At 37.5% G+C, this 11787-nt stretch overlaps 1 long non-coding RNA gene across 1 annotated transcript; it reads left to right on the plus strand.

Annotated features, from left to right (window-relative positions):
* The first annotated feature begins 739 nt into the window (after positions 1–739).
* Positions 740–10420, plus strand: LOC121401352. The gene is made up of 2 exons (XR_005966177.1): positions 740–917; positions 10213–10420. It is a non-coding gene; the product is annotated as an uncharacterized LOC121401352 (long non-coding RNA).
* Positions 10421–11787: the final 1367 nt, after the last annotated feature.

Below are 11787 nucleotides of genomic sequence, written 5' to 3' on the forward strand. Positions count from 1 at the left end.
TCTGTGTTGGCAGAGAGTCAAGAGCTGAGAAGCATTTGAGCGGCTCCACTGCTGGGGCAGAAAGAAAGAACAGCTGCTACCATTGCATATGGACTCAAGGAGAGGGAAAAAATGGGGGGGGGGTTAAAAAAAGGAAAGGGGGTGGTGGGGGAAATCAGATTGCTAGCGACTGGCCCCAAATACTAAGGGAGATCCAGCGTGCTGGAAGCAAGGAGAACGTGTGTCCTCCATTTTTCTCTCTAAGAGCCGCCCTCCCCCTGCCTAACCTCGAGGACCGTCGTTCCTGCTAAAAGTCACGTTGCTCCTTCCTTCCCCCCCACCCCATGGCCTAATGACTATTTATCCGTGTCCCTTCTTCTTCTTCTTCCATTCTTCTTTCCTTTCTGCAAAAACACGAGGAGGTTTTCTTGCCAGTCGAGGGAGAGAAAAATAATAATAAATGAATGCCGTGCACCTTGGCTGGGAGACCTGTCCATTTAACCCTTTCAATTCGCAGTCGTCTCTGGAGCCACCATGTTGTTAAAATAATAATAATAATAATAATAAAAAGGAAACAGGATCTAAAATGTCCTTTTTCCCCCCAAAAAACCCAAAGCTGTTTTTCTTTTTTTCCGCTCCCCCCTCCCCGTTGGTGGCAGATCACTGTACGTCTAATGTAAGTGAAACATCCTGCCTCTTTTTGGGATCCGTTCCAAGGACTGTTCAGCTAAGTTCAGTAGAACAAACTTCACCCCCCCCCTTCTCTCTCTCTCTCCCTCGGCCGAAGCTGCAAGACAAAAAAAAAAGTCCTCCCGGCCATTCTCCGCGACTGCTCTTTCGCTTTATTATTATTATGACGACTTTACTTTGTTTTGTTTTTTGCCACCGAGGAGTTAAAGCGGAAGGTTTACAAGGCTTCTGCAGCATTGCAAATCGAGGTGGGGTCCTTTTTTTTTTTTAACCCTTTAAAAAAAAAAAACAACGCTAGTAATATAATATGGCTGCTTGATATGCTATATACCTGCTTATCTATTTGAATGGCTGCCCCCTCCACCTTCCACTCCCAAGGCCCCCCTCCCCTCCTCTCCAAATGCAAATTTCTAACCTGTCGCCCCATTTCCCCCCATCGCACCCTTCCTTTGCTGCTTTACTCTGAGCAGTTTGCAGTCTGGATGGCACAATCCAAAAAGGAGAAAGAGCGGGTTTGGGGGGGGGGTTAAATTAGGCCTCTACTAGCTAATTCTTCTCGTAGCAACAGGATTTCTTGGTATAGCTGCTTTGGCACCAATCTACATTTCTACCCGTCCAAGTGTCCCGCTGCGTCATCTCTCGCCATTTCCCTCCACCAATTGAATCCGCTCTTCTGTAATTAAAAATATATACTTTTGACTTCATTGGTAAATTTGAAGGCAAAAAAAAAAAAAACAACTAGAGAAAGAGGAAGAGCAACAGAGAGAGAGGGGGGGGACTTTATACATGATTTTGGCTTTACAATACTTTATGGGACCTCGTGATTTGCCCGCATTGGGAATGGGTGGGGGGGTAGGAATTGGGGGTGAATCTTGGCTTTCTGTCTTGTGAGAGAGACACCAATTCCTTGGCTTCTCCAAAAACCATAATTCATGTGTTTTGTATATAAATATATAAATATATATCCAGGCTTATGCTTATATTTAGGAACCTTCTATAATCCATGATTACAATTGGGCACATGATAGCAGAGGGGAACAAGGTGGGCTGAAAAAGAAAGAGAAATGCTAAACTTGAGGTTAAAAATAGTGGCATCCCCTGTGGACAGGATATGGGGGGCCTTTCGTAACTATTTTCACTGAGAGCAGTGGGACGCGCTGCAGCTGCCTGTCCTTAGAAGGCTTCTCACTGCCGCCCCCAGAATGATTATTATGGGAGCAAACTGACAGTTTCCCCCTCGCCCATCAGCCCGGCCTGTGGATAATTAGGCCTACTCTTAAATTACAGCCGACAGCCGGTGTTTCTTTAAGATCTAGGCTGAGGAAATGGAGGAGCCCGGCTTCTCTGTCACGTTCTGCCCAAACCACAAAAGGTGACTCATGGCTAATAACTCCTTCGTTTCATTAGCCCCCGGCTTTATCAGTGGGGCTGTAAAGATTCCTACATTTATAGAGAGGTGTATGGGCAAGGGGGGTGAGACAAATCAGCCGAGAAGGCCTTAAGTGGGAATAGTTAATAAAATATCCATTTACTACTACTTAGGCGAGGGGTCTCCAGACATGGGAACATCATTGTGATAGGGGGTATAGGATTGGTGCATCATTTCCCCTAATATCATATGCCAGCATTGAATCATAATCTACATCCACACATTATTTTGTATTTAACACCATAAAAAAATTTTTTATATATATATATATTTTTTTTTATTGATATTATTTTAGATGACTATTTGAGACATTTATATCTTGATATCCTCATGTTATCACATATCATAGTGAATTGTGAGCATAAATCTAGATATATTAATGACATTTCTGATATTATAAATAATCTTAACACTTGGAATGTTTATTAAAATACAGTATCGTATTTTTTTTTTTAAAAAAAAACAAACATTTAAAAAAAATCTTTATAGCATAAAAAGCCAAAATGCAGAATATTGTAAAATAAAATATCATCGACGTCACGAACACATTATTCTATAAGAGCCTTTTAGACTTTATATCCTGTTGTTACATTATATATACAGATATATAAATATAATCCTCCCAAATCCAATACAAAATATATTTGACATTATACTGGAATATAAATTCATTAAAAAAAATACATATATCTCTAATTATATGAAATATTAAGCAAGCTCACTGTCAAGGTCAAATTCCCAGATAGGAAAAAAAACATTTCTTGAATTCAGTAGTAGAATAGAGAATCACTACATACTGTCTCACGAAGGCTGATTTTTCTCCTTTTTCGGATGACAAAAACAGATTTTTTTTTTTCAGTCTGATTTCATGTTTTCCCCAATTCCAAATCATTTTGGGCCTCTAAAGATTTTCCTTTCCGCCTGCTCTTCCATAACTTGTTTATTAAATCCTCCCCGTCGTTAATATGAGCTTGGCTGCATGACAAGGCCTTTTTTTTCTTTTCTATTTTCTAATCCAGAATGAAACCATTTTGGAACATTATCTCGCATCAGCAGATCGGCATGGAGCACTTGTAGGGTGGAGGCAAGATCTTGGAATGAGCTAAAATTAGTGAAATTCCTGCTTTTTTAGATTTTTTTTGGCAAATCTATAGGAAAGGAAACAGGGATCAAAACAGAAAGGGGTTTCTCAATCTTGTCCGAGGCTCAGGTTGCCCCAAGCAGCCGCACAAGGGCCGTACAGTGTGACTGGGACTCACATCTCTGACTACAGGACTGTACAAATAACACTTCAAAGGCCCTTGCGCTTCTATGATCTCTGAAAGGCAAATAAACAAATAAGAAACCCAGTCAATCGATACATTTCTTCACCCCGAATCTCGAAGCTTTCAATGAAGTTGTCTTTGAGTCTTTTTTTTTCAGTTAACCCCTCTGCTGCTGGTCTGAGCAACAAATCTAAGGCATTCGGGGCTTTGAAGCTGTTAGTGAGAAGGGTGAGGTGTTTTACTTGGTTAGAAACACGGAAAGTACTTATGAATGCGCATAGTATATTTGGGAGTTATTTACTACATTATGGCTAAATCTATATATCTGCTTATGTACACACCTACAGAGGTGTTTATAAAGTAAAAAAAATTGCTGATATTCCAGTCCCAGTTGTAAGGTATATGTCCTATAAGTGCAGCCTTATCAATGTTTTTATAAATGAATAAGCCCCCCTTGATGGCTGAAGCTCATTATAGTGTTACAGATATATAGACAAATTGTGGTAACAGTCACCCTGCTATAGTTCCAGGGGTACCCAGGGCACAAATAAGCACTCATCCCAAATCTCCCCCTAACTGGCCTTCAGACTGGGCCCCCTTAGCTCATAACAAGGTTACAGATATATAGAAACATTGGGGTAACAGTCACCCTGCTATAGTTCCTGGGGTACCCAGGGTACAAATAAGCACTCGCCCCAAATCTCCCCCTAACTGTCCTTCAGACAGGGCCCTATTATATCATAACAAGGATACAGATATATAGAAACATTGGGGTAACAGTCACCCTGCTATAGTCCCAGTGGTACCCAGGACACAAATAAGCACTCACCCCAAATCTCCCCCTAACTGGCCTTCAGACTAGGCCCCCTTAGCTCATAACAAGGTTACAGATATATAGAAACATTGGGGTAACAGTCACCCTGCTATAGTTCCAGGGGTACCCAGGGTACAAATAAACACTCACCCCAAATCTCCCCCTAACTGATCTTCAGGCTGGGTCCCCTTAGCTCATAACAAGGTTAAAGATATATAGAAACATTGGGGTAACAGTCAACTGGCTATAGTTCCAGGGGTACCCAGGGTACAAATAAGCACCCCTAACTGGCTTTCAGGCTGGGTCCCCTCAGCTCATAACAAGTTTACAAATATATAGAAAGATAGGGGTAACAGTCACCCTGCTATAGTTCCAGGGGTACCCAGGGTAAAAATAAACACTCACCCCAAATCTCCCCCTAACTGACCTTCAGGCTGGGCCCCCTTAGCTCATAACAAGGTTACAGATATATAGAAACATTGGGGTTTCACCCTGCTATAGTTCCAGGGGTACCCAGGGTATAAATAAGCACTCACCCCAAATCTCCCCCTAACTGGCCTTCAGACTGGGCCCCCTTAGCTCATAACAAGGTTACAGATATAGAAACATTGGGGAACAGCCATTAGTGAGAGTTCACACCCACTCTTAATTAATTGACCTTATTGTACCAAAATCAGAGCCTAACTGGACTTCAGGGTAAGTCTGACCTCTCACTCCTCCAGGTCTTTTTTGGGGGGGGCATCCCCACAGTTTGAGAGCCACTTTATTAGTCCAAACCTCAGGTAAACTTGGCTTCACAAAGACATGTGTCATACACACGTGTGGTTATTTATCTATATAAATATTGTGGGTGATTACCAGTTTTGGACATTCCCCTGTGGGCCTTTATAGAGAGCAAAACACACTTTTACTCACTGAAGTTGATATTTTCATGTATGTTCTCAAATTGTATATTCCAAATTTGTCCAGTTGCTTTTGTTTAGCATTAAAGAACCTCTGTTTATATATATATATATATATATATATATATATATATATATATATATATATATATATATATATATATATATATTTATTTATTTTTTTATTATTATTATTATTTTTTTTTTTTAACCTAGTGGGCAAACAGCATGTTCAATCATTTTAAAAATTTTACTTTTTCTTAATAATGATGATATGGACAAGTAAAAGAGTTGAACAGCTATGAAATATAATTGGGAATACAATTGGGAGATAAAATAGAGATATGGAGTTTGTTGGGCAGGTTCAAGTCCATGTGCCACTTTTGGTTTACAAATTGGTACAATGCCAATAGAATGCTATCAGTTGGGCGAGGCCAATATTGCGGCCCCCACTGGAATATTTCTTGCCAGCAATGCAGATGCAATTCCATTTGAAGTGTAAGACATTGAGCCAAGCTGGGGGGCAGCCAACTCCTCACTTATTCCTTCTATCAGTGCAATTTGGTGGGTTTGATCTAAAATCAACCTGAAGAGAACACATGTGCAAAAGGTGATTTTTTTTAATAAAAAATTTAACTGCCATTTCCCCCTTTTTCTTTCGCAGTGGTTCAAAATTAAAAGAAATGTGGTATTTAAACAATTTTGTTTTAAATGTATAATTATTAGATTGTAAGCTCTAAATATGTGTAATTACATATTAGAGGAAAAAGTATATATATATAGCAATGCTTGTACCCTGTTGCCACTTTTAGGGGGTTATTATTTATTAAAGTCCAAATGCCAAAACCCCAAAAAAAAAAAAACATTTTTTTTCTATAAAATCTGAATTTTTAGTGAAAAAAAAAAAACCTTGAATTTTTCAGTATTTATTATACCCCAAGGATGGAAAAAGGCAGAATCTGAAAATCCGGCACCGAGGCTGTATATAATTCAATGGGAGAAGTCCCGATCTGCACTGGGTTTTGAGCAATAATCAGAGTGTTTTTCCTAGAAAAATCAAGATTTTTTTCCAGTTTTTTTCCTGCGCAGGAAATTTCCAGAAAAATGTATTGATAAATAAGGGTAAAAAAAAAACGTGTGGATTTGGTCGTAGTGGTTTTCAGAAAATACTCAGAAGATATTTTTGGATTTTGATAAATAACCCCCTTAGAGAAAATATTGCTGGAAGCTCAAGCAACTCTTGTTCAAAATAAATAAAATTATAAAAATATTTTATATTATATAAAAAAAAGAAAATGGCAAAAGAAGTTTAGATATATTTTAAATAAATATATATATATATATATATATATATATATATATATATATATATATATATATATATATATATATGGATATATATGGAAGCTGCAATCCCTTATATCTGGGCCCTTTAATAGTTATACATACCATTTTATAAATATATTAAAACAATTCAGCAGGATGTATTGATATACATAAGAGCCAATGCACTCTTCTAACCTACAGCAGTGACAGTGGTGGTCCTTTAAACATTATGAAGACTGTATTTTAAAAAAAAAAATGTTTAAAAATTCAGATTTAGTGATTTACATCCCTTCATTAAAACAATGGGCTAAAAATGGCAAGAAATTTCAAATAAAATCCAGAAATTGCAGAGAATTTTTGAAAAATAAGCCCCCACCGCCCTAGAAATAATTACACCTTTCCATTGGCTGTGGCTCATAAAACACGTCATTAATTAGGGGCAATTTCTGTGCAAAGTGTTAGTAGTGCTAATGTGTAGGTGGTTCAGGTCGGAGGCCAACAACCTCAAAAACTCTCAGCAAGGGCTTTAGGTGGGGTGGGAAGAATTTGGATCCCACAAAAAAGAAACATGACTCAAAACAATGGGAACACTGCATTTTTGTGGTCTTTTTCGTCCAGTCTCTTCCCACTTCCCCCATTTTTTTTTTTACTTCTTATTTATAAATGAGAATGAACAGAACGTTTCCAAGCCCCCTACAGGTTTCATTTTGGTGAAGAAGGTTTTGAATAAATATTAACCGAGGAAAAACAATTTGTTTTTCTGTTTTGAGCAATATATTTTTAATGCTGAAGACTTTCATAAAGCCCATGAGCCTGGAGAGGGCCACTCGGGCCCCCAAGAGATAAAGAAGGCAAGTCTAGGATGGATCCTGCAGTCCTAGTTTCTCAGGCTCTTTCACACAGAGTGTAATAGGGATGGGCAGATTTATTACGCCTTCTCAGATCGGGGGGGGGGAATACTGCCACTATTTTATTATGGCAACCACAGAATTTTATGGGGTGCCTTCTTTTGTTGTCCCCCCCTGGAGTTTCAGTTTTATCAGCTGCCTTCTCAAGGAACACATTTTCAGACCAGCGTGGACCTTGCCAATTTTAAAATTTCATGGTCGGGTTTCAAAAGAAATTCTTACCGACCTAGTTTTCAGCTTTTATGAGAGATTCTGCACCCCCAAGCCAACTGCTTGTCCCAACAAACGTGAAGCTGTTCTATATTGTTCTATCTGATTCCATTGATTTGTTCCATTTCTAATGAACAGGCCTTATAAATGTATTCACAATGACTGGGTAATATATGTTTATGGAGAGTTTGGACTTCAAGTGTGCCCAGAGCATTCCTACCCACCCACAGTTGCAAGCTCACAGTGATAGGACTTGCAGGTGCGCACAAATATTCATTGATTTTGAACGGTCACAATTGTATATTATGAATTATATCACACAGTGAGGCCAAAGTTGGACTTGCCGGGCGCAATCTCTTGTAGTGCCACATCTGGTCTGTAGGCACCCGCTGGCTATATTAGTAAGTTCTAGACACATTGGCAAGCCTGTACCAGGTTATAACATTTATTATAAATGATTCTTTGGCCAAAAAGTCTAAGTCTATGTTGTCCACTTACAGCCCTGGAACCTGCTGTCGTTTGACCAGCATTGACATTTATATCTACTCCCTATGTTTGTGCTGGACCTTGGGTTCCATTCTGATGGCTTGTCTTCAGTCTCACTCCTTCTAGGTAGGTCCCACCAACTTCATATTAGTCTTTGGTTGCTAATCTCCAACAACCAGCCCATGTCCTTACTTAGGAGGACCACTAAAGAAGGAACAACTAAACAATCACTGCAGGAGCAAGTACAGAAGTTGAGATATGCATGATAGAATTATGTACACATGGTATGGAAGATATCTTCTTCTAAATTTCCTACGGAATCAAAATAAAGCTGATATAACATATTTTAATATAATCTATCAATGATAATTGATTACTGGGTCCTCAGGGCATTATTAAATGATAGACACCTTTTTTACTGTACTTAGGTTTTCTCCTGGGCTTTGAAAGACCATGAACATAGAGGAATAACCTAAATCAATGGTGTATATATATATATATATATATATATATATATATATATATATATATATATATATATATAAAATAGTAAATGCACCCGCACTCCAATGTTTTTGTGAAAAAAAGTGATACATTTTATTCACAGATGCATATCCAACATTTCGGTCCACAATGGGACCTTTCTCAAGGATTCTCCTTCATCCTTGAGAAAGGTCCCATTGTGGACCGAAACGTTGGATATGCATCTGTGAATAAAATGTATCCTTTTTTTTCACAAAAACATTGGAGTGCGGGTCCATTTACTATTATGTACCAGAAACCTTGACCAACGCACCCACTTTGAAAGAAATCCTATACATATATATATATATATATATATATATATTTATATATATATTTATATATATATATATATACACACACACACAGGTATGGGATCTGTTATCCAGAAACCCATTATCCAGAATGCTCCGAATTACAGAAAGACTGCCTCCCATAGACTTCATTTTATGCAAATAATCCAAATTTTTAAAAAATGATTTCCTTTTTCTCTCTAATCATAAAATAGTTCCTTGTACTTGATCACAACTAAGATATAATTCATGTAAGCAAAACCATCCAGTTGGGTTTATTTAACGTTTACATGATTTCCTTGTAGACTTCGGGTTTGAAGATCCAAATTATGGAAAGATCCCAAAAACCCCAGGTCCCAAGAATTCTGGCTACCAGGTCCCATACCTGTATATATATATGCTAATATACAGCTATATCAGATACAAAATTACTGAACTCCATCTTTGGATGCCTTCTTGCTAGAAAATGCCATCCTGCTCATATTGGTGGGTCTCGATCAACATCATTATCAGCTCTTAAAGATAGGGGTGATAAAATAACCAGGCAACAAGGCTTCCTGTTGTCAGTGTTTGAATGCAAAACAGTTTCCAAAGCTTTTAGAGAAACATATCAATCTTCCTCTTATAATTAGCGGCTACTGTGCCTTTTGCTCCGAATGAAAGGAAGACCTTTCAATGTAGAACATGCAGACGGTTGTTAAAAAGTGTCACTTTTTCATTACAGGAACTTATTTCCATGGCTGCATCCAATATAATAATTATTATCTCGGTGCTCTGGATTTTGCAAATCAAATAGGGATTCTTTTTTTTCCTCTGGACAATCAGATTCCTTGTGAGAGTTGGTGGCACAATGCAACTAGGGTGACAAGAACAATGACCTGGGAGCATTCATACATTATGTTTCTACAGAGTAATCACCTTCATTTATAAAGACCTTTGTACATAAGTGGTAGGAGAGGGGGAAATCTCAGTTTACTTCTCAAAAGGTCTGTCAGGAGACCTAGGCATCTCAGGAAGTAAGAGAGAAGGATACAACAATGATAAATGCAAAATACAGTCATAGTCTATATAACCAACCAAAATGGGAATAAAGGCAGGGATGTAAGATACAAATTTGGGGGTAAAAAGAAAAAAATGACCACCAGGTTAAAACAAAACCACCACCAACTCAATGTTAGAACACTTGCACCTTTTTGAGTTTTAAACCCAATGCTGTAATTTAAATGCAAAGGTTTATTAGTCAGCTATTAGTGTTATCCCATGAGTAATAAAATAATTAAAGAAAGATATTCTTTCTACGTAGGCCACACATACAAGTACAAAGTCTATCTCATTCTTAATCTGTACGAACAACGGCTGTAATACAACTTTTTCTCTGTAATCTGCAGGCTCATCCTCATCATCGCGAGGAAGTCGGGACGGCAAGAACGTCAATGCCTGATGTTTCCCGGACGAAGATGAGTCATTTAAGTCAATGGCCGACTTCACTATGTCAAGTGAGCTGAGGGTTCATTGATCAGTTAAATAAAAAATAAATGAAATCCTAGAAAATGTTCTGCACCAGAAAGAAATTTAAATTGCATTTTAAAATATAAAGTGGATTAGCTTTTATTTATTTTTTTAAATTCTTGGCTAATGGCTTGAATTTCTGGAAAAATAATGAAAAATGTAAACTTTTTTTTTTTTTTTAAAAACAATAAAATAATAATTTCACCCCAACCCATAGTATAAGGAAAGAAGTTTTCAGCATTAAAAAGAGGTTTTCTGCTTCATTAAACCTGATACCCTGTGACTCTCAACACACGTGCCTAAATTAGTCCTCTATTTTGTGATATCCCTTTGAGAGCAGCTCCTATTGAGAACGGAACAAAGGCCACGACCCAGAGGTCAGAGAGTAACTGAGAAAGTCTGACCTTCCTTTGTTGGAAGCCGTCTATGTTTATTTTGCCTAAGTAAAGATCACCAATACATTAAGTAAAGAGGATTAAAAAGGTTATACCCCAAGGGATGCGATTCAAACAAGTTGCAAAACATCACGTCAAGCATTAGGAGCGGCCCTTACACGGCTACATACAAGGCTCCCTACAGGTAATGCTTCCTAAAATACCAAATAACAAACACAATATGTAAAATATGTTCTTAAAGGAAGAAAGGCTTGTATTTTATAAAAAAAAGTAACATTTAATTATTTATTTTTTTTAAAAAAATTCAAAAATATTATGTTTTTAGAATTACAATACACTGCATACATTTAATGCCGAAACCCATTTCTATGTAAGAGGAAAATTAACATCAGATTTAACGCCTTTCTTTTACTATAGAAAAATGAATTAATAGAGGCACGGGGGAATGTATTATTTGGGCAGCTCTAAATTCTTATTTTATTTTACTTTTCTTAAATTAGAAATAGCTTTTTTGCCATTGTTTTAACCATTTCAGAAAGACATTGTATCCGGAAAACACTCCAGAGTATTCTATATAACAGATCCCATCCCAGTATTGTTTTTAACCCTTTAATTACCATAGCTCACAGACGCTACAATCCTCTGTATCACAGTTTGTACTTATTCTAGGTTTATAGATTCTTGTTTGTTTCATGAAGGAAAGGTGTGGCCCGCACTAAAACATTAAATCTAGTGCCAATACATTCTGCAATACTTAATAGAGAAGATTCATTCCTGCCCATGTGATGCTTACAGTCAAGTAGGCATGGGTCATTTCCATCAGTAGCCATGCAACCCACCGTAACTTTATTTTTGAAAATATAAATATTTAAATAAGTATAAATATGAAGTTAATGCTGCAAATCTTTATTCTACTCCAGATCGCCCATAAACATTCAAATAAAGATAGATTAACCTTGTTTGGAATAGTGTCCGTTGGGATAAATAAAAAAAAAAGGAGTCGATAAATAATTTTTTTGTTGTTTTTGCTCAAGTCTCATCACTGCAATCCTTAACTGC

The sequence above is a fragment of the Xenopus laevis genome, chromosome 3L, assembly GCF_017654675.1.
Source record: "Xenopus laevis strain J_2021 chromosome 3L, Xenopus_laevis_v10.1, whole genome shotgun sequence".
Taxonomy (NCBI): Eukaryota; Metazoa; Chordata; class Amphibia; order Anura; family Pipidae; genus Xenopus; species Xenopus laevis.